The sequence below is a fragment of the Sinohyriopsis cumingii genome, chromosome 7 (assembly GCF_028554795.1).
Source record: "Sinohyriopsis cumingii isolate HCF-2022 chromosome 7, ASM2855479v2, whole genome shotgun sequence".
Lineage (NCBI taxonomy): Eukaryota > Metazoa > Mollusca > Bivalvia > Unionida > Unionidae > Sinohyriopsis > Sinohyriopsis cumingii.
This window is the reverse complement of record NC_142967.1, coordinates 125,385,537-125,413,321: the sequence shown is the minus strand read 5'-3', so window position 1 is coordinate 125,413,321 and position 27,785 is coordinate 125,385,537. Positions and strand designations below refer to the sequence as shown.

Here is a 27,785-nt window from a genome sequence, read left to right as displayed (position 1 = left end):
TTCTTTCAAACCCAATATATCCAGTGGCTTCAGAGATGCAGCTAAAATTAATAAATTCCTTTGTATGAGGGCCTCAGGTTTCTTCAGCTAATTGTGTTACCCAGTTTAAATAAGGTCATTATTATTATTATTATTATTATTAACTCAGTGGCAGCAAACTGTTGCATGTAAATCCTGTTTTGTTCAAAGTAAAATTTTTGGTAAATCTGGCCAACACTCAGGATTCTAATTCAAGCAAGTGATCAGTAGGTGCAATTTTGGGCATGCACAATGAAAGCCATATCATGACGAATTGCCCATCATCTGGAGCTCCAGCTGCAGCAGATCTGTGCATGTACTGTGCAGAGGAATCTCTTTCCAGAACAAGTGTGTTTAACCCTTCTGAACACCATGCAGATATCATCACACACATCGAAAATGTTGCTCAAAGGAAGCAACATACAAATTTCATGATTGGAATCTGTAAGAGCATGTCGAGCAGCAAACCCAACATTGTATGCTGCATTCATGCAAAAGTAAAATGTGTTCTGGTAACATTAGCATCATTACCAACATTAGCCACTGTAAGCATATTTGCCACGGTCGCAAATTCAGAAATGATGTAGCCTTTCAAGTACTCATATCTCTGAACCACAACATGTTGGTAGCACATGATCGCATGTAGTCATCGCTGAACATGATCAGATTTGGGATCATACAGGCTTGTGGTAAGTAGCTATTGATTTCTTCCAGTCTGGTTGTTCAGCTTGTACAGTACTGACTTAAATAATGACCTTCCATTGTTCTTAAGCGTGATCTGGGCATTGGCAGCATAATTTTCTGGAGGATTTGCCTTAGTCTGGATTTTACCCTGGACTTCCAGAAAGGCCTTATGGGGAAGTAAGTACACATCTTCGTCGTGTGTTTCTATTTTTTGGTACCTGCTTGCATTGAGATTGGTGATGTTCGATCCTGGTATTCAACATATTCATACTCCATTGTGGAATCATCAACGGGAGTGTCATTATTCAGTCAAAGGTAACTGGAAGAAAATCTCGAGTACATGGTTTCTGTATACCACGGGAGTGTTATTAAAACTGCGCACCTACAAAATACCTAATAATTTTTCATCACCAAAATCTTTTTAATCGAAAACCTGATATGATTGACCAATAGATGGCGCTGGTGTGTTAACTCTTTTCTCAAGACCCTGCAAAATCTTTTTTGATCTTGCACTGAGAAATGATGGATTTTTTCAAGAGCATTTTTTGCCTGCAAAGAAAGATCTGGCATATGGAGCTGTGGTTGACACAGTTGACTGTGGTATGATATTACTAGTGATTTTTTTACCCACTGCCATTCCATTAAATGAATGGATTAGGATGAATCTGAGTGATCCAGGAGGAATGTTAATTGCTCAGGAATAAATCACACTGGATGCAGAACCGACCAATAAAAGAGACCCCTGAGCGATCGAGGAGTTGATGAGTAAATTGTTCATGTCAGTGATAAACAGGTAAATCTCCCTACTACACTCTATTTCCATTTAAAAGAGTACCTGAACAAAAATCAAGAATAGCACCAAAATTATTGGGAGTATCAAATCCTACACGATAACTGCCCAACAATTTGATTCTGGATTTCAGCATGGAATTGTGTCCATTAGCAATAATCAGTCTAGAAATTTCCGTGATGATGTTGGTGATATTGTACAAGCCTGGGGAAATCGTAATCGTTTGTCGCTGAGCAGATGCCCAGTATGAAAACTGATTATTGCTCGCAGTGATATGAAAAAAGCTGTTCCATATTTCAGCAAAAATCAGCATAATGTTGTATAGCACCTGCTAGTCTAATTCCAGTGGAAGTGACCAAAAGTGAACTGAACAGCAATGTGGTATTGTCAAGAGGCATTTTCTTATTTAAGTACACATGATAAAAGTAGGTTTTGAAATAGCTATTAGAGACAACGAAATACTGCTGATCGTCGACAATGAAGTTGTTAACTGATCAGATCCCCATATAAGATCTGGTACTGATTTTTTCGCGAGCAGTTGACTATCCAGAAGGTGATTGATGATATCGACCATTTTGTTATTGACCTCCACACAGACATTCCCCATTTGTTTTGAACTGATCAGCAATTCTAACCGCTCCATGATCTCAGCTGGATTTTTGTAACTGTAGATGGCACCGCCAATATCTGTGCCAGATTTATCACCATGCAGTCTACTAATACTAGCAGCTTTACTAAGTTTTTCTCTTAACCTCTCATCAAGACTTTTCTTCTCATCAAGTCTTCTTTGTAGCTCATCCTCAAATGCGTCTCTTCCTCCTCTTCATCTTCATTCTTCCTTTTTATTTCCTCCTCCACATACCGATCAGCTTCATCTTCATGACTTCGTAACTCACCAGGAACCTCATCTATGTGCCTCTCTATCATCAGAGGCTTTTCTGCTTCCTTCCTGTTGCAGGTTTGTGTGTGCTACTACTTCAAGCTGTCTCCTGACATCTGGTGTTTCTGTTAATCATGACAAGATGGACCGAGCACCAATATGCTTTATCTCTTTTGTCCTACTCGTCTTTCAGCTTGTTATTCATTGTTATTAACATGTCAATCATATCATTCATATCTTTTCTATCACTGTCACTTTTTATATTAAGAATCAATTTACCATTGCTGTTGTTAACCCTACTTAACAGGTGACATGCTGCTACCATCCTGATTTAATCATCCTTGATAGATGATGTTGGTTTTGTAACCTTGGCATCCGTCCGTCTACGGGAGACGATGGCGTAGCTCCAAAGTAAGCTTTTGTCTATCCTTCTTTCTAGCTCTCTTTTCAGCTTGTTTTATTCTTCTCTCTTCCTCTGCATTTTGAACTCCCTGCCTGACAGCTAGGCGCCAGCTGGAACGGTTGTTTGCACAGCTCTCCCAGTCGTTGACATTGATGTTTGCCGTCTTCATATCCTTCTTGCAAACATCTTTGTAGCGCAGATGTGGTCGTCCAGTTGGTCGTGCACCTTCTGCTAACTCCCCATATAACAGGTCCTTGGGAATGCAACCTGGGTCCATTCTTTTGACATGGCCAAGCCAGCGAAGGTGCCTCTCGCTGAGAATGGAGAACATGCTGTTCATGTTGGCGCATTCTAGAACCTCTGTGTTGGTTACTTTGTCCTGCCACTGGATGTGCAGAATGCGCCGCAGACATCTCAGGTGGAAGCTGTTGAGTTTCCTCTCGTGTCTTGCATAGGTGGTCCATGTTTCGCTGCTGTAGAGAAGTGAGCTGAGTACGCAGGCTTGGTAGACACGCAGTTTGGTCTTCTCTGTGAGGTTGGGGTTAAGTCTGGCCATCACTGCTGCTGCCTTGGCAATCCTGCCGTTCACCTCAGAATCAATGGAGAGTGAGCTGGAGATGTTAGACCCGAGGTATGTGAAGTTCTCAACAACTTCCAAGTTGTACCCATCAATGGTGACAGAGGGAGGGGAGTCTGCATCCTGTGCCATGACGTTCGTTTTCTTCAAACTGATGGTCAGTCCAAATTCCTTACAAGCATGGGAGAGGCGGCATACCAGCTGCTGTAGTCCATCTTCCGTGTGTGATGTCAAGGCTGCATCATCGGCGAAGAGCAATTCACGGATGAGTACCTCTGTGACTTTAGTCTTAGCACGGAGACGGGCGATGTTGAACAGCTTGCCGTCAGCTCTGGTATGGATGTACACTCCCTCGCTGCAGTCCTTGAATGCGTACTGGAGAAGCATGGAGAAGAAGATGGCAAAGAGCGTCGGCACAAGGACACAGCTTTGTTTGACTCGGCTGATGACTGGGAATGCTTCAGATGTTGCGCCATTGAAGCACACTGTGCTGTGCATGTTCTCGTGGAACAACATGATGACAGCAAGCAGACGTGGGGGGCAGCCGATCTTCTGCAGGAGTCTCAAGAGTCCACTGCGACTAACCAGGTCAAACGCCTTCGTCAGGTCTATGAAGGCAATGTAGAGGGGCATCTGCTGCTTGCGACACTTCTCCTGCAGCTGATGTAGTGAGAAGATCATGTGTACTGTTGACCTGCCGGCTCGAAATCCACACTGGGACTCTGGGTAGACGCGGGAGGCTAGGATTTGCAAGCGCGCCAAGGCAACACGGGCGAAAGCCTTTCCAACGATGCTGAGGAGGGAGATGCCCCGATAGTTGTTGCAGTCGCTACGGTCTCCTTTGTTTTTGTACAAAGTGACGATATTGGCATCATGCATGTCCTGTGGGATGTATCCCTGTTCCCAGCAAAGGCAGAGGAGTGTGTGTAGGGGCTGCAGCAGTGCTGGTTTTCCGCTTTTGAGGACTTCAGGCGGAATGCCGTCACTTCCAGGAGCCTTCCCACAGGCAAGGCAATTGATGGCTTTTCTGAGCTCTTCCAGGGTGGGCTGTGTGTCTAGCTCCTCCAAGACAGGCAGGTCTGGAATGGCATCCAGGGCAGTTCCAGTGACATTGTTTTGGGTTGCATATAGCTCGAGATAGTGTTCAACCTATCGCTGCAGTTGTTTCCCCTGGTCTGTGATGACTTCGCCCATCTTGGTCTTGAGGGGAGGCGGTCTTGTAGCCATGGGGGCCTGTCACCTTTTTGATACCCTCATACATTCCTCTTGCATCCCCGGTGTCAGCAGCTGTCTGCATACTGTTGCAAAGGTTCAGCCAGTAGGTGTTGGCACAGCGGCGGGCAGTCTTCTGGGCATTGTTCCTTGCAATCCTGAGGGCTTGTAGTGTTCTGGGGCTAGGTGCAGCTTTGTATGCCAGGAGGGCTTTCCTCTTTGCCTCAGTCACGGGCTCCATCTCCTCCCAGTTTGCCTCATACCAGTTGACATTCTTTCGCTTCCTCTTTCCATAAGCTGTGATGGCTGAATTGTACACAGAGTCACGGATATGGGACCACTTGGAGTCGATGGTGTCATCAGGTGTCACTTTGGTGAGGGCTTCCTTCAGTTTGCTGATGAACTGCTGTGTTTTCTCTGGGTTGCTTGCACAGCAGGTGTTGATGCGTGGGTGACCCTTCTTCTTGGCGTGGTGCAGCTTCTTGGGTAACATTCGCACCTTGCTGGCCAGGAGGGAATGGTCCGTGTCACAATCGGCACTGTGGTAGCTGCGGGTGAGGAGGACACTGGCCAGTTCTGCATGCCTGGTGATGACGAGGTCTAGCTGGTGCCAGTGGCGTGAACGTGGGTGTCTCCACGACACCTGGTGGATCTCCTTGCATTTGAAGAAAGTGTTGGTCACACATAGGCTGTGGGAGCAGCACATCTCCAGCAGTCGCTGACCATTCTCGTTGTTCTTGCCCCTTCCGTAAAAGCCGAGACAGGTGGACCAGGCCTCATGGTCAGCTCCCACTCTAGCACTGAAGTCTCCTAGTAAGTAAAGGCTTTCATTGTTGGGGATACTGGATATTGCCTGATCCAGAGCCTCATAAAACTTGTCTTTCTCCTCGTAGGTGGAGCAGAGGGTTAGGGCGTACACGCTGAAGATATTGACTGGGCCTAAGGATGTTGACAGCCGGAGGGCAAGGATTCTCTCAGTACCTGATGATGGAGGTTCAATGAAGGCGATTAGCGTGTTCTTTACAGCGAAGCCTACACCATGCTGCCTAGGTTCATCCGAGGGCTTCCCCTGCCAAAAGAATGTGTAATTGGCATCCCTGATGGTGCCGCTGTCAGCCAGTCGGGTCTCCTGGAGGCAGGCAATGTCAATGTTCAGTCGGGAGAGTTCTCTGTCAATGACGGCAGTCTTCCGTGCATCGTCGATCTGCTGTAGGTCAGCGGTCAATCCAGGACACATGGTCCTGATGTTCCAGGTTGCAAAACAAAGAGTTGGAGTCTTCTTAGTTCTTCTTTTAGTCTTTCCTGGTGCGGAGTTTTGTGGCCCACTTGTCGAGATGGTTCTCTAAGCTCCATGCACCCAGTGAAGCAGGCAGGCCATGGCGGGCAGCAGCTGTCCAGTGAGACCTGGTGATCTCTCCCACCGTCAGAAGTAACCCCTGGCGCCAAGCTCTACGCCAATCGAGCTTTGACTTAGAACCAGTAAACTGCTACTTCTCATGTTGTGCCGACGCCGTACGACGACGCTGGAGTGTCCTCTCCAGTGGAGCTATGAAGCCTGGGCAGGGTGGTATGGAGAATCAGCTGTTGTCCATGCAGCAGATCCCCCCTCTCCACGCAGCTGGTGTGCCCAAGGGAACGACGAATGCCGATACAGCTTGGCACCAATGGTGTCACAGGAGTTGCCGGAATGACAATGAAGTCAATGTCAGACCGCCTTAGGGACTCCATCTCCGGATTTTCTGTTGGGGTTTACTCCCTTAGCCTTTCCTGTGAGTGGGTATAGCCACAAGGCAGCAGAGTTTTGGAATCGGAGTTTTCCTTCTCCTAGATGAGCTACCATCCAAGGTTTATGAGTCCCATCTACCCGAAGCAACTGGTTTTAAGGTGCCAGTGGACCGCCTTCACCCCTTCTCCTGTTAGTAGAAAACATGGTCTGCCGGGCTTCAAATCTAAGCCACTCATGAAGGCCAGGAGCTGGATTTAGTTGACAGAGGCAGTCAGAGACGCAAGCCATATGGGGCATTTTTTGGAGGATTGGGGCGCTTGTCTCCCACTCCAACCCCGGGCAATGTCAACCTTAGACCACAATGGTTTTGTAAACTATTTTTTAACTGGAGCCTTCTTGCCCACAAAATCATATAACCATTGTTTGATTGAATCATGGAGGGTAAACTTAATTACCATCACAAGATTTTGATTAGTGTCGCTAACTTGAACTTTCTGACCCATCTCACGTTTCTTTCTCCATTTTCAGTGCTTCTATGCTTGCTTCCATTTTTTTTTCTTTTCTTGTTTTATCTTCTTCTGTTTCATTTTTCACAGCTCAGTCTTTTTAGCTTTTCTTTTTTATTATGCTTCAGCCATTCTCATCATCTCAGCTACCTCTTTTATCTAGAGCAGGTACTAACTCCTCCAGCAATTTCTGCTGATATCACTGGGTCGATTTTAGCATGTTAAGAGGCTGACCTTATTTTTCATCATAACTTGTTTTTGCTCTGATCATAGATTCTCAAAGACTGAAAGGAAACACTTAACAGGAATGAATGAACTTGTTTACAAAGCCTCTACTTTTCACTTGAAAAAAGTCAATTGAGTTGGGGACTCCATGCAGGGTAATCTCAACATGAATGGTCGTAGCATTAGCGATGTAAATAGATTGGCACAAACAAGGTTATCACTGACCAGAGGAGAAATGACATAAATTATTTACATGGGAGGAACAAGTCTGTATGGTTTACCAGCTCCAACAGGACAGGCTCTTCTTGTATCTTCTCAAGTCATCTTGTCATCAGATCTTGATGTGGTACTGGCTAACAAATATGATAAAACTGTGTGCTATCTGGAAATTTATCTATGACTAGCCAAGTTACTAGCAATCTTTCATCACCTCCATCTGGAACAACACAGAAGAATTCTAGATGAGTTAGAGTGTATATCAGGCTGAACATGAGAACAACATCAATGGAAAACGAAAAATTATACTGGCTTCCCACCACATGGTCTATTATGGATAACACCCAGGTGATATTGTATACACTGTTGAACTTATCAGGTGGCACAAAATTATCTACCGCTGGAGAAACACTCACAGGAAATCTCATCGTGGCAATTGGAGCTAAAATCTTAGTGACAGATTATCCACCAATGGCAAACAACAATAGGGTACTTTTCAAGGACTTTATCAATTTTTCAAGGATCCCCACGCCCAGTGCACATTAGGTATATTTATCAATGGCCATTTAAAGGATTAGTGAGAATGTTGTAATTTCCTGACAAGGGGCTTCTTAATATTTGTGCAATAGGATTTAAATTTTATAATAGAGAATTAAAAATAAAATCTTAGGAGAATAACAACACTTTATTTCTAAGAAAAACAAATGAATTCAGATTTTTACATGAAGAAAAAAAAACCTATTCATCACATGCAAATAAGGTACACTAGGTTCAACAGTTCTTTAAATTTTTAACTCCAACTACATAACAAGTACAACTACTGGAGATCAGAGACTGCTTGTATGACAGTCACAAATCATCCTATGAAAAACAAAATAAAATGGAAGGATAAGAAGTAGACAAAGTAGAATCTTTTCTTTAGATTCTACACTCAAATATATAATCTGCACACATGAAGTTGAACGTGGTGGACAAAATTGATTTCTGGAATAATTTTGACACATGATATGATGCATTCACATGGCATCTTAAAATTGTCTGCTGCAAAAGTATGCCGCTTGTTGCTGCATCTAATTTTTATATCTGCTGTCACATGATCACTGATCAAAATTGTACAGGTACAGTTACACGTAGTTGTAAGTACATTCTGTTAACAGGCCTACAGCCATGATTTATGCCCAAAGAATGGTCGCGATGCTGAAAAAGCCAACAATTGACTTTCGGCAAACTTATGAATTTTAGATCATATGCCAAAAATCAGAAGCTTGGATGTACAATAAGAACAAATTGTGACCATTTTTGTGTATGTTTTTCATTATCTTTTGTTTTGAGAGTTTGAACTGCTGATTTGCCATGATTTAAAGTACAAAGCTGTACCGGTCATGCAGAAAATAAATCAATGAAGAATGATCGTTGGAAAAGATTTGCTCACTTTTTATTGCTCTCTATAATCAGGTCCACATGCAATTATAAATATCTGATTGCTCACGTGTTGTAAACCACCCGATAGCAAACAGCTTTATTTTGATTACATGACATAATGGTATGAAAAGAAACTCTCTAACGCTCATTTGCCAATTAATTATATATTTTTCAAGGACCGATGCTTATTTTCAAGGACTTTTCAAGGTATAAATGATATTCAAGTAGTTTTCAAGGATGAATAAAAATTCAAGTACTTTTCAAGGTACTGTGCGAACCCTGAACAAGACAGCCATGAAAATGCACATGGATATTTGCCATTTCATAAACATCTCTGGGCATATTCTGTCATTCACAGAAAATAGTGGAAACTGGTGTGAAGTTTCTGTATCAGCATCATTGGAATTCTCAACCTCTTACTGGGCTTATTATGTTTTTGCAAATCACTTGGTGTCGTCCAGTGCTGGAAACAAGTGGGCCACGGTTGGAATTACATCCATTTTCCGGCTTCAGATGCAGTTACCTGCTGCACTAGCCATCTGATAATTTCAAGTGCGTGGGTGCAGCTCCAGAACACAGCACATTTTCATAAGGTGGGAGATGGAATAAGACCAGATAGCACTGCTGATGCTCTTTATAATGGTACCTCTCCTAAGTTCTATGAGCTTGAATATCACATATCTGTTGCAAGCACGTACACAAAGTATTCCATGTTTTTAAGTTTACTGCACCCATGGCAGAACTTTCTAATCCTGGGTTAAGTTATTTCCAAATTTTTACACTCAACGACCTAACATAAGTGGATTGTTTTACCATTATCCAGCTAATATAGGTTTAACCATGGTGGAAATTGTCAGAGTAGCTACTGAACTTTACCAATTATCGTTCGATGATACTTACAGGCAGGATGCATTATATGCTAGAAATGACAATCACATGCTCAAACAGACCACTGGAATTTATGCAGATATCAATCAGGTGAGAAATTTGTAAGTTATCAGCAGAAAATGCTCATGAACTGTGGAAACACAACTAGATAAAACTGTCTCATCTTCAAGTTGGACATGTGCAACAACAGCAGCTCAGAGACTCTATAGACAAGTATTTTGCTGTATTTAAATTTTGCAAAAATAAAGAATTTACACGGCTGGTAAAAAGCATCGAAGGAATTGTTCACATGGTTATCCATAAACTGCATCGAAATATAGTTAATGCCATATTGAAACTGGTAATGTAAAACACAAAAAAAGATACTGAATGCATGGAAAAAGGGGTATCGAAAAAGAGATTTTGTGGCAACAGAGAACTGCATTCTGCCATCGACAGTGAAATATTTTTTAACATGCTGGATTAGAATATAAAGATGTGGATGTCATCAATGAAGTGTTTTTAAGAAAGAGTTCTTCCACAAGGAAATTTTGTGAATCCTTCAAAAGCGTCTCAGGAACTGCTTGATAAAATTAACGATCGAGAAAAATATCGAAGAAAATGCTGGAGTCAGTGGACTTCCAGGACAAAAATTTTATGATTCCAACGATAACAGACATTGAAAAAGTAAATGTCAATGTGGAAAAATCTGCTGTCTTCTTATTATGTTACAAATATTATCAAATATACCTTATTCCATGGAAGATTTCTGGTTATTGCATGTCATGAAAGTACAACACTATCTCGACCATCTTGAACTGAAAGTGACTCCTAATATGCTGTTGTAAAATTCAATCAGCTGAAGAAAATCACAGATATCCACTCTGGGTTGTTGGAGAGACAGTAAGTGAAATTAAGGTCAGCGAGGATATAATTAAAGTTCTTAAGTGAGCATTTATCACAGTCTGAGCTGCTGTTGCAAAGTTTAGTCGATGCAGAAGCAAAGAAATGAAGCCCGTCATCAACTCTGAAGACAGTGACGATAATTTTCTTGAGGAGGACCGTCATGAGCTAGAATCATATTATTGCTATCACCATCAAAGAGTCTAAATGCACAAGAATGCATACAGGCATTATAAGTGTATTTTGAGAGTCATATCAACACATTTAGCTGTGATTGCAGCAGGAGTAGTTTCCATGGGTGCACTGGCTAATCTGTTCATGCTCATTTTATCTGGATTGGACTTGCAGATGATGGTTAGAAAAATTGAGCCCAAATTGGAGGCCAACAATACTAGCACAAAGTAGTCCATGCTGCTGAATCACAAAATAAAAACCATCGATGACTTCATCATTGATATGGTTCCAATGTCTCTGTGCAGATTTTACAAGTCATACAATAGAAAATTGGGGGGGGGGTCTTAAACAAATGTCATCTCTTAATATAAAAAATGTCTGACAGCTACGATGATGATGACAATGATGACGATGGAGTTATTTGTCACAGACATGACCTTGCACAACCCAGATGTGCTCGATGAAGCTATCGCAACTATTGTGAGGAATAATGTTCCTGTAGATTTTGAACTTTAGAATGTACTGCAATGAAATTTTTAGGAGCAGCATGCAAGCAGATCTATCTCACACAAAAGCATCAGTCAGAGTTATCCAAAACAATATTTCTGACTCATTTATTACAATGACCTCTTCAGGCAGAATTGTGTGAAATGTATGGGTACAGAAGACTCTTAAATTATCTCAGTCCTCAAAATAGAGGAAATATGGCTGACCACAGATTAGTAAACATAGCTGACCATGTTGACCCTGTTAAAGAAGTGGACCAAACCCGATATCTCACTTATGCCATCACTGAAAATCGTATAGATCTCAAGGATGCCATTGTGAATACATACCATTTCAACATAGACATCATTGTACATATCTTGCTCACCAAAGTGGTAGGCATATGAGCAGATCTTATATTACTCACAGAGGCACAGCAAAAATAGCTCTTTGACAATGGCATGCTCAACATCATCTATGATAACGATCTCTTTATCAAACACAGCATCTCTTGCATACATCAAGAACTAAAACTCATACACGGATAAATAACAATACAAAAAATAAGCACACACATGCAATCACCTATTATTTTCTTTTTCCACCCAGAGTGGATGACACATGTATTTTTCTGATCTTTTTTTAATCTGTGTCATACTCATAGATCACCATTGAGGTTTTCTTGATCTTGTTTTTTGTTCGCACTCTTCCATAATAATATTTGGGTAGACTGATGTTCTAACTGAGCAATTTGGTCCTGCACCACCGTCATCTTGGTGGGGACAACTCACTCTCAGCCAACACCAAGCTCTGGGCTAGTATATAGTGAATTCTGCTTACATCTTAATTATAGATAGGACTGGGTACTGCTCCTCCATGGCAGGAGGGTATAATTTGGTCTCTGCTCCTACCTCATGGTATGGAATGACTCACTCTCCACTTTTATGACTCACGAAACCTTAAACATCTACAAAAAGACTTTTCTAACCATACTCTAAGAGACAAGATACTCGAAGAAGGAAAACCCTGAAAATTTCTTTAAAAAAAGATGAACACACTTTCTTTCTTCTATTATACAGTATGTTTGAGACAACCATCTTTCCTTTTGCAGTCAGTACAAGCACAGGAGTCTGACGTTTTATCAATAAGGTATGGCGAAATCTCTGACAATATGAAATCTCCCTATCGGTAATATAAATAAACACAAGGAGTGCAAGCGTGACCACAACCCTTCACAAAATTGGCTAGACGGAAGTAGCACATTCTACCAGTTTCTACCCTGCAGTAAATATGTGTTAGGGTCTAATAATTGTACCGAACATGGCGCAGAATCATCGTTGAATATTAGGGAAATTTATGACGGTTGATGACGACATCAACAGTTATTTCTGCTATCAAAACTTTGACTACCGGTACATATTTCTGTTCTGGAAATTTAAATAAAATTATAAAATGATACAATCTGAAATACAAAGCAAGATAAACATTTTATCTTGTGAAATTACTTTCATCACATTATTCAGCATATTTACTGCAGGGTAGAAACTGGTAGAATGTACTACTCCCGTCTAGCCAATTTTGCTAGAAAGGGATTTTGACTGTAGTGGTGAAAATAAAGGTTGATTCGCTGGATTGGTTTCAGGACATGGTCATTTAAGAGATATGCGTTGGTACGTTACTGTTTTTTGAATGTATATGTGTAGTTTTTCAGTCTTCTTGCAATTCTGAAGCGATAAAAGACACGTGAGAAAAAGTCGAATTGAGCGAAGGGTTGTGGTCTCGCTTGCACTCCTTGTGTTTATTTATATTACCGATAAGGGGATTTCATATTGTCAGAGATTTTGCCATACTTTATTGATAAAACGTCAGACTCCTGTGGTACAAGCTAGGTAGGTGGGGATGTCTTGGAGGGCTTTCTTATGCCCACTGTATCACCTGCCCACTCCCTGCTTCAACACTGCTGCAAGAAAATGCTGAAAACAAGATTTTCAAAAAAACTTATATACAAGTATCATGTAAAAGTGTGATGTATTTGCTTAGCCTAAAATACCCTAATTAAAACAGCAAGAACTCATCCTTTCCAGGTATCATCATCCAATTAAAGATTTAAAACAACCACTGATGTTTTAATTCAAAAAGTCAGCAATATAGTTGAGTACTGGATTAAAGGAATTGAAACAGCCAATAATACTATAATGTTAATCAAAGATGACATAAACCATACCTATCTAAGTACTGGAGATAAATAATCAGCAGAAAACCAGCTTGGTTAGGTTGCTAATACAGTTTTTTAATACAACAATCATAACAAAGAATACCATCCTACATTCTGGAATCACCCTATGGAAGGATGAATTTTGATAATATTGTTTAGGGTATTTTTTGCAGAGTAAGTTATGCAATAACAACAGTCTATGTATTACTGATATTAAATTATTTGCTTAAATGACATAATAAATAGACAGGCTGAGCTTATCTGAGTAGTTTTACTCAGTCATAAACCCAACTATGAAGAAACTAATGTCCAACAAAATGCAAAGTTGGAACATAAGGGCAAGCTATGTATTGTATTCCGGTATTAAATCGTTGTGTAAGATACAAAGCAACAGCATGTTATACAAAGATACAAGCACTGTTGCTTAAAACTTGGTATGAAATGGCAGGATGATAAACAATACAATGGGTATGTATTACACAATGCTAATTTTTACAAATTTTAATATGTAAAATATAAAAAATAAACATCTGAATGTGTCTTAATCTATTACCATAATAGTTTCTTAATTCATAAAAAAATTCAGATATAAAACAAAATAAAACCTGTCATGTTTAATGCAATTCAAATAAAATTACAACAGTAAGCAATTATACATTAACATTACAGTACCCACTCCAAATTTTGTGGCACAGTTTATTCAGACTCTAGCCCAAAAACCTGAAATTCAGAATTTAATGCAGAACCTGACCAATCTAGACCCTTTTAATTTGTTATAAATCCCAAAGGAAATTAGAGAAAATACAAATATAAATGCATTTTATTATAATCTAATTTAGTGGCAGAACCTGCACAATTTGACAAATACATTACAACTTAAATCACAAATTCTCAAACCTTCCAATGTTTTGTCTCACAATTTTTTTATAATGTAAATAAACGATGTACTTAGCTGGAGCATGTTCTTACAAATTTTTCTCTGTCCATATACTCATGCAGCTCATGATCAATACATTTTTATTATTGGGTGCAAATATGCAGATGTCCACAAGGATGATTAGGTCAATGTAACTAATCATGTCACCATCTTTAAATAAAGTTGCAAAAATAGTGGTCAAACAAGTCTATCTTAATTGAGCAAAAGTGGTACAGTGGATAATAATACCTACCAAATTAGACTACAATGGAAACTCAACTACAAGTGTACACGAATCAACACATTTTTAACCATTACTTCATGAACGTAAGAAAAAATTGCCAAGGAGAACACTGAAATCATTGATCTCAAAACCCTTTTTATTTAATGTTCAAAGTGATCCTTATTTTGAATTTGTAATGCAAGTGAATATGATGTACAATATATGTACACTTATGTCAGAAAATGTTTTAAAAAATACTCTACAAGGCATAATGAAATAGACCTATGAGCAATATACAGCCATATCACTTGATTGTTCCTTTATTAAATGCTGTGTGTTTGCTTTTTCCTACTCCTTTTTGTTAGTAAGATACATTCAAAACTCAAGTTATTATCTGAAAACCTTCTTCTATTTTAAGTTTGAGCTTTAGAATCTGAAAATGATAAGATTCTTCCTTATCCTATGTTTGTTGTTGGTGTTGCTGTTGTTGGGTTTAATGCCATTTTCAGCACATGATAGGCTATGCATGGCGGCCAGTATTAATGGTGGAGGAAGAACCTGGGAAGAACCACTGACCCACGAGAAGCTACTGGCAAGCTTTCTCACATATAATACCCACATTGGCTGAATCCTAGACTTGAACCCATGCAGACAGAGGTGAGATGGCAGTGATCCGTAATGGAGAGCGCTTTAGACCACTCGGCCCCCCCCCCATGTTTGTAAGCTATCCACAAAGTTTCATAACTACTGATGGTGGACAACTAATGTACTTTTCCAAAAACAAATTGGTGAAAGTTTGGCAGATGGACTGATGGACATAACACTCTGCCTTATGGTAAGCATATAAGAAGTTTAACTTTAAGTTAAAATGTGCACTTGCCTGATACATAAATGGTAAGCATCATTCCTAGAACAGCCCAAAAAAATATTTGGTTCATTTGTTGCTGCTTCTCTGCAAATAAATAACATTAGATGCATTTAATGGATGTAAATCATAAATTGTGTGACAGGCATGAAAATGAAAACAGTTATGCATATGTTTTCAAAATTCAATGCCTTTACCTTCTGCTATTGTTTGCAATAAATACCTGTACAGCTTTCTACATTGAATCTAACCACTATCATGTACATTTATTTTAAGTGCTGGACCTTTGTCCATGACTGAGGGTAGAGTTGCTATGGCCTACCTGACTTTTAAAAATTTTTAAAATGTTGTTTACTGATATTTTGGTTCAAGGTCTAGCCTTATTTACAAAATTACTATGTTCTGGATGAGAAATTTTTACTCACATACTGGTGACTTTATTGTGTCTTAGGTTTTTATGTATGGTTGAAGTAAACAAAATTTTTCATTCCTCCTTTAAGTTCAGCAAGTGGAATTATTTACTGTTGAGTTCCAATAAAGTTTGAGAAGAATCATATATTTACAAGGCTTTCATTGGAATTACAAAGTGCTGAATGAAATTATGTTCCAAAACAATACTTTGGGATTATTGTGAATTCACTCAGAGGCATTCTGGATTATATCATTGGCATATATCAAGACTATCAGTGCATCAGCTCACTAAAGACTATTGGTACATCAACAATTTACTTATGTACAATATATTGAATATAATCTATTATTTAATACAAGTTGAAAAAATGCTTTTTCTTATTGAACATGTATTTAAAACATTTATCTTTAAAAGCACTGACAGAATTTGATTACTTTGTATTAAATTTAGGCAAGCTGCTCCAAAAATCATCCCCTGAAGATACATAGCTCTTCTTGAATTGCTGATTTTAGGTTTTTGGTAGCACAGACTTCCAGCTCCTAGTGAATGAAGTACCGGTATGTAACTAAATTGTATCTGGCTAAATATGTCTTGTAGATATTGTGGTACAGTGTATCTGGTGGTGGAGTGTAAACATGTCTTATAGATATTGTGGTACACCCAAACCAAAATGCATCCTTGCTGAAAGCTTGTGGCAAGCTTGCGGTAAGCTTGCAATAAGCTAGTTTGATGTTTATAAGCTAACATGGATGCTTGTGCAAGCTTGTACAAGCAAGTGCAGGCTTAGGCGAGATAGCTGGATATAACCGCAAGCTTGCACAAGCTTGCGCAAGCTTGTACAAGCTTTCTTGTTTGCTTCAGAAATTAAAACTAGCTTGCACAAGCTTTCTTGTTTGTTTCATAAAGTAAAACTAGCTTGCGCAAGCTTACTTGTTTTCTTCAGAAAGTAAAATTAGCTTGCGCAAGCTTGTTTTCTTCAGAAAGTAAAACTAGCTTGCGCAAGCTTTCTTGTATGTTTCAGAAAGTAAATTTAAACTAGCTTGCAACAAGTTTCTTCATATATATATATATATATATATATATATATATATATATCCATTGCTTGTGAAAGTTTGAGACCATGTATCCAAGTAGCAGGCACCATCACTGTCATGCCCCTACGAAAACAAATTCATGACTTGATGAACAATCATGAAGTGTTCATGAAAGTTCCTGAACTTCAAGAATTTTGATGAATCATGTACTTGAAGTTCATGAACACACTGATGAATTTTTATGAACTATTATAATATCTTTGAAGTTTCTGAAATGTCATGAACTAATGGTTCATGAACAATTCAAGTACTTTGATGCAATACCATGGTATTTCTTAAAAAAATGTATATTAAATATCTATATCATTATATTCACAAAATGTTCATGAAAATTTATCATACAAACTTCTCACAATATTAGTGAAATTTAAATAAAGGTGAATTTTTTCTTCTTTTTTTAAAATGATATACTGTATAAATGTTCATACAGATCTTTAATTCAATACTTGTGTACTTAACCTGAGTATTTCTGGATTAATATGGGAAAATATTTTCTGGCCAGCATCAACAAAATGTATTTGCTTTAAAAAGCTTTCAATGGCTTTGTCCTAACATTTTTTTTTTCTTCTCTCCATTACTGTTATAAACTGCATATTCTATTGACTTAGTCACTGGTTGCCAATTTGCATTAAAAGCCGAAATATATTAACAACGATTATCCTGATTGGATGACTATGAAAAAAGACGTGATATGATTGGTTAATATACGCACGCGATTTCAACAGTTAAGCTTCCTCAGAAACCAAAAATCATGCAGATGGTTAGGCAAAAACCTCGAACAAAAACCGTGGACTTCATGGAATGGACAGATGAGAATATTTTCAATATCATTTTTTTAAAGTAAGCAGAAGTGCAGAGAAGCGATTTTGAAGAATATGAAGGAAATGATTTGGTGAGAGCAAAATTAGGCGGAAAAGCGTACCAAGCCTGGATGACCAAAATTACAGTGAGTATCTTTTTCTTGGTCATTCGTGATTATTTCAGTAGAAGTTATATGGATATTTTATTGGTTCATATATGTCATCATATTATTTATAACCAAGCTAATGACATGATTTTGTTCAGACCTAATTTAAACTTGCTCATTGAAGTTTTGAAAATCACTAAACATTATCACCCCCACCCCCCAGTTCTCGATACCAGACGTGGTACGATATCGATAGGAGTTGAGATGTTCGAGATTGTTTTCTTTTACATGACATCACTATTTCTATAATCTGATGTAATTTGGTAATTTAAAAAAAAAACCTTAAGAAAGAAGCTAATGTGTGAAACTGTTCACAATAAAAGTGCAAATAACGTGGTGAAACCGGAAGCAGCTGTATGCAACATGCGGAGTCGGAGTGGATGCATTAGTGACATACTAAGGGCCTATACCACATAAGTCTGGCATTTTATCAATAAAAAATGGCGAAAATATTTGAAAGCATGAAATAACCGTTATCTGTAATATATACGGTTATTTAGTGTAACGATGTTGTCAAAAAAATTGTCATATTTTACTGAATAAAACATCCGTCTCCTGTGACTATACCTATGGCTAGACAGATTCAATTAATATAAAACAGTGATAAAATTCTGCAATAATATAAATGCTCAGTATTATGCGTAAGGGATTAAATCATTTTTGAGTTGGATCATATTATTCCAGTAAGTAAAGTGGGGTACAATGATAATGTGCTAAAAGCTAAAAACAATGTTGATCAGAGATTATCTGTAATTAACTAACTTTACCTTTTTTTCAGACCAGACAGCAGAAAAGTAAAATTGTTAGAGGATGAAGTTTGTAGGTTAAGGAGGAAAATTTGAAAACTGGAGGATCCAAGATGGAAGAGACATTAAATTGTGACTGCTGCAACAATGTTAAAGATCCAAACAGTAATCGGATGGAACAGCTTAAGTTGCAGAAGGAGACATTCAGTAGTGACAATGGACAGGATTTGATTAAATTATAGACCCTGAACATCTTCACAAAAGAGTTATCAGACAGGTCAGTCTCTGGAAGAAGATTGGTCAGGAGAAACCCCAGCTGAAAGACAGTCCCATGACAATGAAATATGCTTCAACAGTTGATTGCAGGCAACTGCCCCAATATCTCTTGAACATTTTTCAAAGAAAAATTACAGAACAAACAAAAAGTGTTGCTAAGGGTAAAAAAAAAAAGAATATCACTTGTCAGTTTAAATTTATCTGAAATCAAATACAGTTTTTAAGATAATATGTTGCATTTTATACTGTATTAACCCCATCCCCCATCTAAGGTTATTGTATGATTCAGGATGAAATAGGTATTTGTGACTTGTCAGGTAATCATATTTTGTTTTATAGGCACTGTTCATGAAGTCATGAATCATTGAGAAACTTTGTTCATCATAGTTCATGAATATGTTCATGCACTTGTTCATGAATGATGATGATCCAATTTGTAGACTGTTTTTAGTTCATGCACATTCTAGAATAATTCATGAACCTTTTGATGAACTTTCATGAATGGTTCTTGAACCAAGTTCATGAAAAGTTCATTCATTATTCATGATCATTTCATAGGGGCGTGACACTTGCAGCTAGGGGAACACATAAAGCTTCTGCAGCCTTGGGTAAACTTGCAGTGAATGAATAAACTTGAACAATGGAATTAAACTTAATGTTTTGGCAGAACAGATTTGTTTTCCACTGCATTGCAACTATAAGATTACATTATTTAATCATTAAATATGCAGATTACTTCATTGGAATGAAGCAAAACTTTGCAATATATTATGATAATATGGTCCACCAGGAGCAGTTAAGTCTGAAATGCATTTTTGGACAGGGGCCTTCGGACTCTCAGACGCCCCCCCTTCACATTTTCAGGTTTTTTTTGGGAAGGGGGGAAAACACAATCATATGTGATTTTTGAAAGCCCAGATGCTTGTAGCAAGAAATCTCTGCAAGCTTGCAACAAGCTAGTAACAAGCTTGCGCAAGCTTGCAACAAGCTAGTAACAAGCTTGCGCAAGCTAGTAACAAGCTTGTGCAAGCTTGTGTATACTTACTGTACTAGGTAAATAAATAACAAGCTTGTGCATGCTTGTGCAAGCTTAAGCTTGTGCAAGCTTAAGCTTTCGCAAGCTTGTGCATGCTTATGACACTTTTGTTAAATAAGCTTGCTGCAATGTTCCAAATACAAGCTTGCCGCAAGCTTTATAAATAAGCTTGTGGCAAGCTTGCTGCAAGCTTTAAAACAAGCTTGCAGTTTTGGTTTGGGCAGTGTGTGTTAGGCTAAACATGTTTTGATATTGTGGTATAGTGTATCTGGCTAAACATATCTTGTAGACATTCTGGTACAATTCATTTGGCTAAACATGTCTTGTAGATTTTATGGTATAGTGTATCTGGCTAAACATGTCTTGTAGATTTTGTGGTATAGTGTATCTGGCTAAACATGTCTTGTAGATTTTGTGGTATAGTGTATCTGGCTAAACATGTCTTGTAGATTTTGTGGTATAGTGTATCTGGCTAAATATGTCTTGTAGATTTTATGGTATAGTGTATCTGGCTAAACATGTCTTGTAGATTTTATGGTATAGTGTATCTGGCTAAACATGTCTTGTAGACATTCTGGTGCAATTCATTTGGCTAAACATGTCTTGTAGATTTTATGGTATAGTGTATCTGGCTAAACATGTCTTGTAGATTTTATGGTATAGTGTATCTGGCTAAACATGTCTTGTAGATTTTATGGTATAGTGTATCTGGCTAAACATGTCTTGTAGATTTTGTGGTATAGTGTATCTGGCTAAACATGTCTTGTAGATTTTATGGTATAGTGTATCTGGCTAAACATGTCTTGTAGATTTTGTGGTATAGTGTATCTGGCTAAACATGTCTTGTAGATTTTGTGGTATAGTGTATCTGGCTAAACATGTCTTGTAGATTTTATGGTATAGTGTATCTGGCTAAACATGTCTTGTAGATTTTATGGTATAGTGTATCTGGCTAAACATGTCTTGTAGACATTCTGGTACAATTCATTTGGCTAAACATGTCTTGTAGATTTTATGGTATAGTGTATCTGGCTAAACATGTCTTGTAGATTTTATGGTATAGTGTATCTGGCTAAACATGTCTTGTAGATTTTGTGGTATAGTGTATCTGGCTAAACATGTCTTGTAGATTTTATGGTATAGTGTATCTGGCTAAACATGTCTTGTAGATTTTATGGTATAGTGTATCTGGCTAAACATGTCTTGTAGACATTCTGGTACAATTCATTTGGCTAAACATGTCTTGTAGATTTTATGGTATAGTGTATCTGGCTAAACATGTCTTGTAGATTTTGTGGTATAGTGTATCTGGCTAAACATGTCTTGTAGACATTCTGGTACAATTCATTTGGCTAAACATGTCTTGTAGATTTTGTGGTATAGTGTATCTGGCTAAACATGTCTTGTAGACATTCTGGTACAATTCATTTGGCTAAACATGTCTTGTAGATTTTATGGTATAGTGTATCTGGCTAATCGTCTTGTAGATTTTGTGGTATAGTGTATCTGGCTAAACATGTCTTGTAGACATTCTGGTACATATCATTTGGCTAAACATGTCTTGTAGATTTTGTGGTATAGTGTATCTGGCTAAACATGTCTTGTAGATTTTATGGTATAGTGTATCTGGCTAAACATGTCTTGTAGATAATGTGGTGGGAATTCCATTTAGAACTTTATATAGTAAAAAAGCTTTATTGTAATTAGTTCTTTTTTCAATATGCATCCAGCTTAATTTTTTTAAACAGGGATTCCTGGGTTCAAAAGATTTACTTAGAAATAATCAAGGGCGAGCAAACAAGCATATCTAAGCAACGATTTGAGAACGACAAAAAAATCTCTGTAAATGCATACATGGACAAAATACATTAGATTATTTACAATAATTATATACTTGCTTGCCATTATATTCATATATAATACTGGTATTTCCCAGTAATCACAGGTTTAAAGTATTAATATTATCACATGAAGTGGCTCCATAATTCTAAGTGCCTTTTGTTGGGTTCTCTCATTATCTGCACATGACCTGTACTAGAAACTCTGTCTCTGATAAAACTACAAAATTAATTTTAAAATTAAAATAAGGAAAACTGCTCTTGATATCAGAATAATTAATATACGTACTCACTTATAAGTTGAGTCAAATTGCAAACAACAAAGATCCTGATCTGACGTAGCATAATGGACCTGTAGATCAGGATCTATGATGATTGTTCTACTGAATACTCCTAACAAATTGCACATCATGCAACAGCAGATCAGGGTCTGCACAGTCTGCAGTTAGGATGATTTTATAAATGAATATATGGTAACTGGAATAAACTAATGTAAAATTGGTGCTGTGGAGTCTTATACAAGGAAGAATGTCCCCAGTCAAGTCCAAATCATGGAGAGCTAGGTCAAACTGATCACAAATGCACCTGTGAAAATGGTGACTTACCTTGTATAAAAAAAAACAGGATGTCATATGTTGAAGATTGGTGTACTGATAGTAACATTTTTTACAAATTTGGTTTTACAACAAAGGATGCATCATTTCTAAGTTTACCCTTGTATTTGTTCAATGCAGTCTAAACGAGAACAGAGGAATTCATTTTTGTATTAGGCTGGAATAGAGAGAAATCAAACTTATTTCTTTCTCACCAAGTGACCTGTTCATGTTTGTAAATAGCTTTCTTATCTATTCTCTTCCACTTAAGTTTTTTTTGTTGAGGAATACCTTGTTGTTAAATCTATGAGAAAGTCACTCTGGATATATATCTTTAAGTGAACATCAAATACTGGGAATATTGCCAGTTCGCACCTGATATATATGTACACAAAACACTGAGACATAAAAAAAATGTCTGTTTGAAGACAGCAAAATTTGATGGGTTAGAAAGTTTTCAGGAATGATTTTATGTTGATCAATCTCAGCTTTTATTCTTATCAGTCGCAGCAGTTACTCATAAATATCCAGGTGAGTTCGATCATGAAATTTCTGACTTTTCTTCAGAACAAAATGTTGAAGTCTGCTGAGTATACTGAATTCTCTCTTTTGAAGCTTGTTCCAAATTTCACAACAATACAGCAGTACTGAGTTCACAATTTTCTTGTATAGAACAGCAGCCATTATTGTGTTTTGACCTGGAGTTCCAAATCTAAGATAAAGCAATTAGCCAAGAAAAGGTTTTCCAAAAGGTATCACTAGTGTAATTAACAGAACAATGTGACCTACTTGGTAATATCCTCAAGTGAGTAGCCCAACAGGTTTCCTGAATGATTGTCCCTCCAAATTTCATGGACAACCCGTGGTTTACTAACAAATCAGTCCTCTTTCCAAATACAACAATCTGAAGCTTTTCGTATTTATTTATTGGCACCACTTTCAGGCTTTTCAAAAGTCTTCGTCAAGTTATTAGGCAAGTGAAGATCAAACATATACACAGCATTTGATCATTTGACATATCTAACTTGTATACCAGTATGGTTTTAAAACCATCTGAATGTAAACATCACTTCTTGATTAAAAAAAAATATAAGAGGTTAAAAACAACACAAGGATAACAAAATACAAAAAAGAGCCCTAAATGTATATGTTTTTAATTCCTTATTCTTTTTCACTAAAAACTGTGCAGTATCTTGAAAGTATTTGAAAATGTAAATCTCATTAAAACTTGTTTTGCATTAAAGCAAAGGATTGGATAAAATATATTAAGTTTATGTACAAGAAATAGCAGATATTTAAAGATGACTCTTATGGATAAATGCTATATGAAACATCATGGAGTAAAACACAATGACCTCAATTACAGGTAGTCTTCAAAAAAAATTAAGCAACTCTTTAAATTTGAGGAAAACCTAAAAATGTCCTCAGAAATAAGGCATGACTAATGATATCAAAGAGTTGTAATCTCTGATGCCTACTGACTATTCTGTGGAGAAGAAAAACAACCAACCCTACATTTTTTAATATGCAAGCAATAAGAAATATATAAAAAATCTGAATTTAAGAAGGACATTTTAAGATGTGTAATAAAACAAACAAAAAACTTAGAAAGCATTGACAAACTGAGGGGGTCAAATCCAGCATGACAATCAGTGCTTCAATTGGTTTTCCAAATCCTCCAAAACATGTCTGCTTAGACCGCTCTGGTGGCTTAGTGGTTAGAACATCCACCTCAGATGCAGGAGGTTGTGGGTTCTATCCCTGGCTGAGTCATACCAAAGACTTACAAAAATGGTACTAACAGCTGCCTCGCTTGGCGCTCAGCATTAAGAGGTTAGTATTAGGACTGGTTGGCCTGGTGTCAGGATAATGTGACTGGGTGGGACACCATGCTACATGTCTGTGGCATGATGCCCCAGTGCTAGACATCACTATAAACTGCCACATTGCAGACATCATGGTGATATGACTGAAAAATTGTTAAAGCTATGTAAAAAATCCAAATCACACACGCGCACATGTCTGCTTAGAAATACACACCGGTAGCTAACCATGTATTAACCTTGAACTACAAATGACAGTAGAAAGGTGTTAATCACCCTGTGTCAGTTGCACATAAATGATATACTCAACATAATCCTTTGTAAATTCTCTCTGCCTTTTATCCCTTCTAAGCAAGGATTAAATATATGCACAATGAGTGAGTTTATTACTTTGAAAACAGCATGTCTAACTTGAAGAAAATGCACTTGCCTGGGACAAAATTCTTAAAGTAAGGATCTTTACAAGACTGAGACATTGCTCACTTAAGGTGATCCAGTTTGTACAGCCCTGATCAAAGTAGTACAGGTCAGTATAAAAACTGAAATTAGTCAACAGTTCTGAAGAATACAGTAGGAACATCATGATGTGTTTTTAAAACAGTGACATATGTGTATAACTGTGCACAAACTTGCAGACTGACACAATGCAAATATTCCAAAACCTAAAGTCATAAATGTAGATGCATATAATCAATGATGTATAATTTGTCAAATATATCTAATCATGTGTAAATAAATCATTTTTTTAACTATACATATTCACTGGTGACATTTATATATCTCCACAAGTGTATTTTATTTCCAGATCTCACAAATCTATTATCTTTATTACAACAGAAGAAACACAACTGTAATTATGAAAGCTATTGTAAAGAAAATAGCTAATTTAATTACTAATGGTAAAATACAGCTATTGGTAATTGTATCTCCAGAAATCAAAAATAATACCCTTATGACAGGCCCCAAGAATGTGGATAGTTTCTATCCATGGTAATATGACACCCCAGCTCACTGGTCTTTTGCTATCAACTTGACTCTGTGAGCCTGATCGGTTGTTGCTGGTTGATATTTAACTACTATATAGTTCCACTTGTTAGTCCACATAATGACCTTAAAACGCAATTGATTCCGATGACTGTAACTTAATAATTAAGTCATATCAATCTACTAATCACACTCACCAATGTAATTTCCAGCCACATATGAAATTTTTTAATGTTTTTATAAAATGTCAAATGAAATATTCTTTTCCCAACTTTCTAAATTGTCATGTCAAAGAATGATGCACTCACATTCATTTGTTATTTCAAAGGATGTGCATTTTAAACAAAATGAACGCATCATAATTTAAGAAATGCTAACATGGAAAGCACATTTTCTTGTGAAAAAAAACTGATTTTTCTATGCCATCGTTTTCATGTATGAATCTCTTATACTGGTACAATAAATAAACTATCAGAGATTAATCTGGGCTTCCTAACTCCCTCAGTGCACTTTCTGGGGACATTCATGTCTGTAGATGTCAGGATTATTCTTTGCCAGACATTTATTTCTGTAACCAAACATAAACTGGGCTTATAAAGATACCAGTCTTGTTTCTGTATCTCCATCAGCCTACTTGGCATCAAGCTCCTGCATCCAATTAAAATTAGTCATTTCAACTTCTCTCTTTCTCTGGTAGACAGCATCTTGACATTAACAATTCATAAGCAAACTGAATTCGTAGAGGTATCATGAAAGGAAAGCATGCGCTAGTGATGTCATGAAAGGACAGCATGTGTCCTGAAGGTCCTTTTGACAACTACATGCTGTCACCAGAGCTCCTCTGTATATATCCATGGTAATATTATGCTTAAGAAGATCAATGTGACTACCGGAATAGAAACAAAATTTTGCCTGTCGATGTTTTCACAATAAAGAAATTGAAACTTGTTTAATCAATAATCACCTCTTTTACTTCCTTCAAGAGCAAGATATTTCTCCTTTATTTTTCCTCACTTATAACAGTGTGTCATAACTTTGGAAACTGACCTATCAAATTGCGATAAATCGCCACTGACATTTATTGTATGTACTGTTTTCTAGTCAAAGAGGCTGTCTTTAACCTCATACTGGCAAATTTCACAACTGGATCTTTCATGTGTTCCTTTATAATAACTTGAACACCCTTGAAATTGCCTGTCAAGAACTTGTCTAAGCCCTTGCAAATCTTCTTTTTTGCAGCTCCAATATAAAATATTGTCTTGATGAACTCGAGGAGCTCTTTTCATGCTATCTTATTTATTTGTGTCCCATCTGGCTTAAAAAATTCTTTGGAAGATATTCATGTCAGAGTCTAGACAGTCCACAATCACTGTCAATGTTTTTCTTTTCTCTTGCTTTTCTCTTTCATGCTCTTGCATGATGTATTTATGTACATCTTCAGTCCTCTCAATTGTTGACCCTTTCGATCTTTTTATTCTGTTACTGGCATGTTTGGGTCTGTTTATTGATTCCATCAGTAAGTGTCATACCTAATAGACCCTCTCCAGCTGTATATCTGTGAAACATGAATTTTCCTATCTCTTCTGTGGCACAATCAAGCATATCTTGCTGCACATCTGGATTGTTCTCGTGATATGCATTTCTTAGAATGGGGTTAAAACTTAATGACATTCCCTTCGTTCGATGTAACAGATGGACTGTTCATAAAGTATGGTCCAAGTCATTATCACTATCCTTTATCCCCATGTACCATGAAAGATTTTCTGGATGATATCTCCTTTTGTCTCATGTTGCATAATCTCTGATACATCTTCTCCAGGGATGACCTAATAGATTACTGTATGCACTTGTCTCTGCTCATCAGCTGTGGACATCTTTATTATTACATTGCTTAGATAGTCCCCTCTCGCTTCAAGCTGGCTAACAGAAATGTCTTGGTCACACATAGTGTTTCTTAGTTCCTCTGCTTAGGAATGTAGCAGGAAATTGAGGAACATCATGGGAACTGAGATATGTAAAGGCTAAACGATGATGACAATCGCCAAATGTTTCATGTTGCTGTTTCGATGTTCTCAATAGTTAATAATTCACTGCAGTCTTCATCGCATTCATAATATCTTATTTTAGTATATGAATGTTGGAGTGATGCTTCATTGGCTGATATTAAATTCATGATTTTGGACTTTCTCAAGTGCAGTACTAGAAATTTTGGAAGAAATATTGTATACTTTTTATTCTCATCAATAGACTTAAAATTTTTCTTGCAATCTATTAGTCAGGTGCAAACAAAATATTTTCATGTCACTCAGTTCAGCCTTCTAAAAAAGTCATTGACAACCCCTTTTAATTTGGTAATATCATCATAGTTACTGCTGAAATGTGTGGGATAGTGGCATATGAGTGTAGACAATTGTGTATCCTTTAGATCTTGATACTCAACTGTGCTACTGTCAGTACTGCAGATCGCAGTTTCATCTTTGTCATAAATGGTACTTGTATTTCCTCAATGTGGACATAAACATCATGGAGAATATCTTTGTCTTCTATTACCCTAACATTTAAATATTCTTCCCTCTCCTCCTCCACCTATTCTTTTTCTTCATTCTTTTCCTCTCCATTATGAGTTTTACATCCTCCATATCATTGGCATCAATGTAAGGCAACAAATAACATGATACATCTGGATCATACTGGATGTTTGCAATATT

General features: G+C 37.5%; 1 long non-coding RNA gene across 1 annotated transcript in view; it reads right to left on the bottom strand.

The window, feature by feature from the left end:
* The window catches only part of LOC149796074 (uncharacterized), a 150,812-nt gene that overhangs the window by 8,006 nt on the left and 115,021 nt on the right, over positions 1 to 27,785 (bottom strand). Inside the window, exon 4 of the long non-coding RNA XR_016422164.1 lies at positions 15,324 to 15,395. This is a non-coding gene — a long non-coding RNA (uncharacterized LOC149796074). The remainder of the gene's footprint in view (positions 1 to 15,323; positions 15,396 to 27,785) is intronic.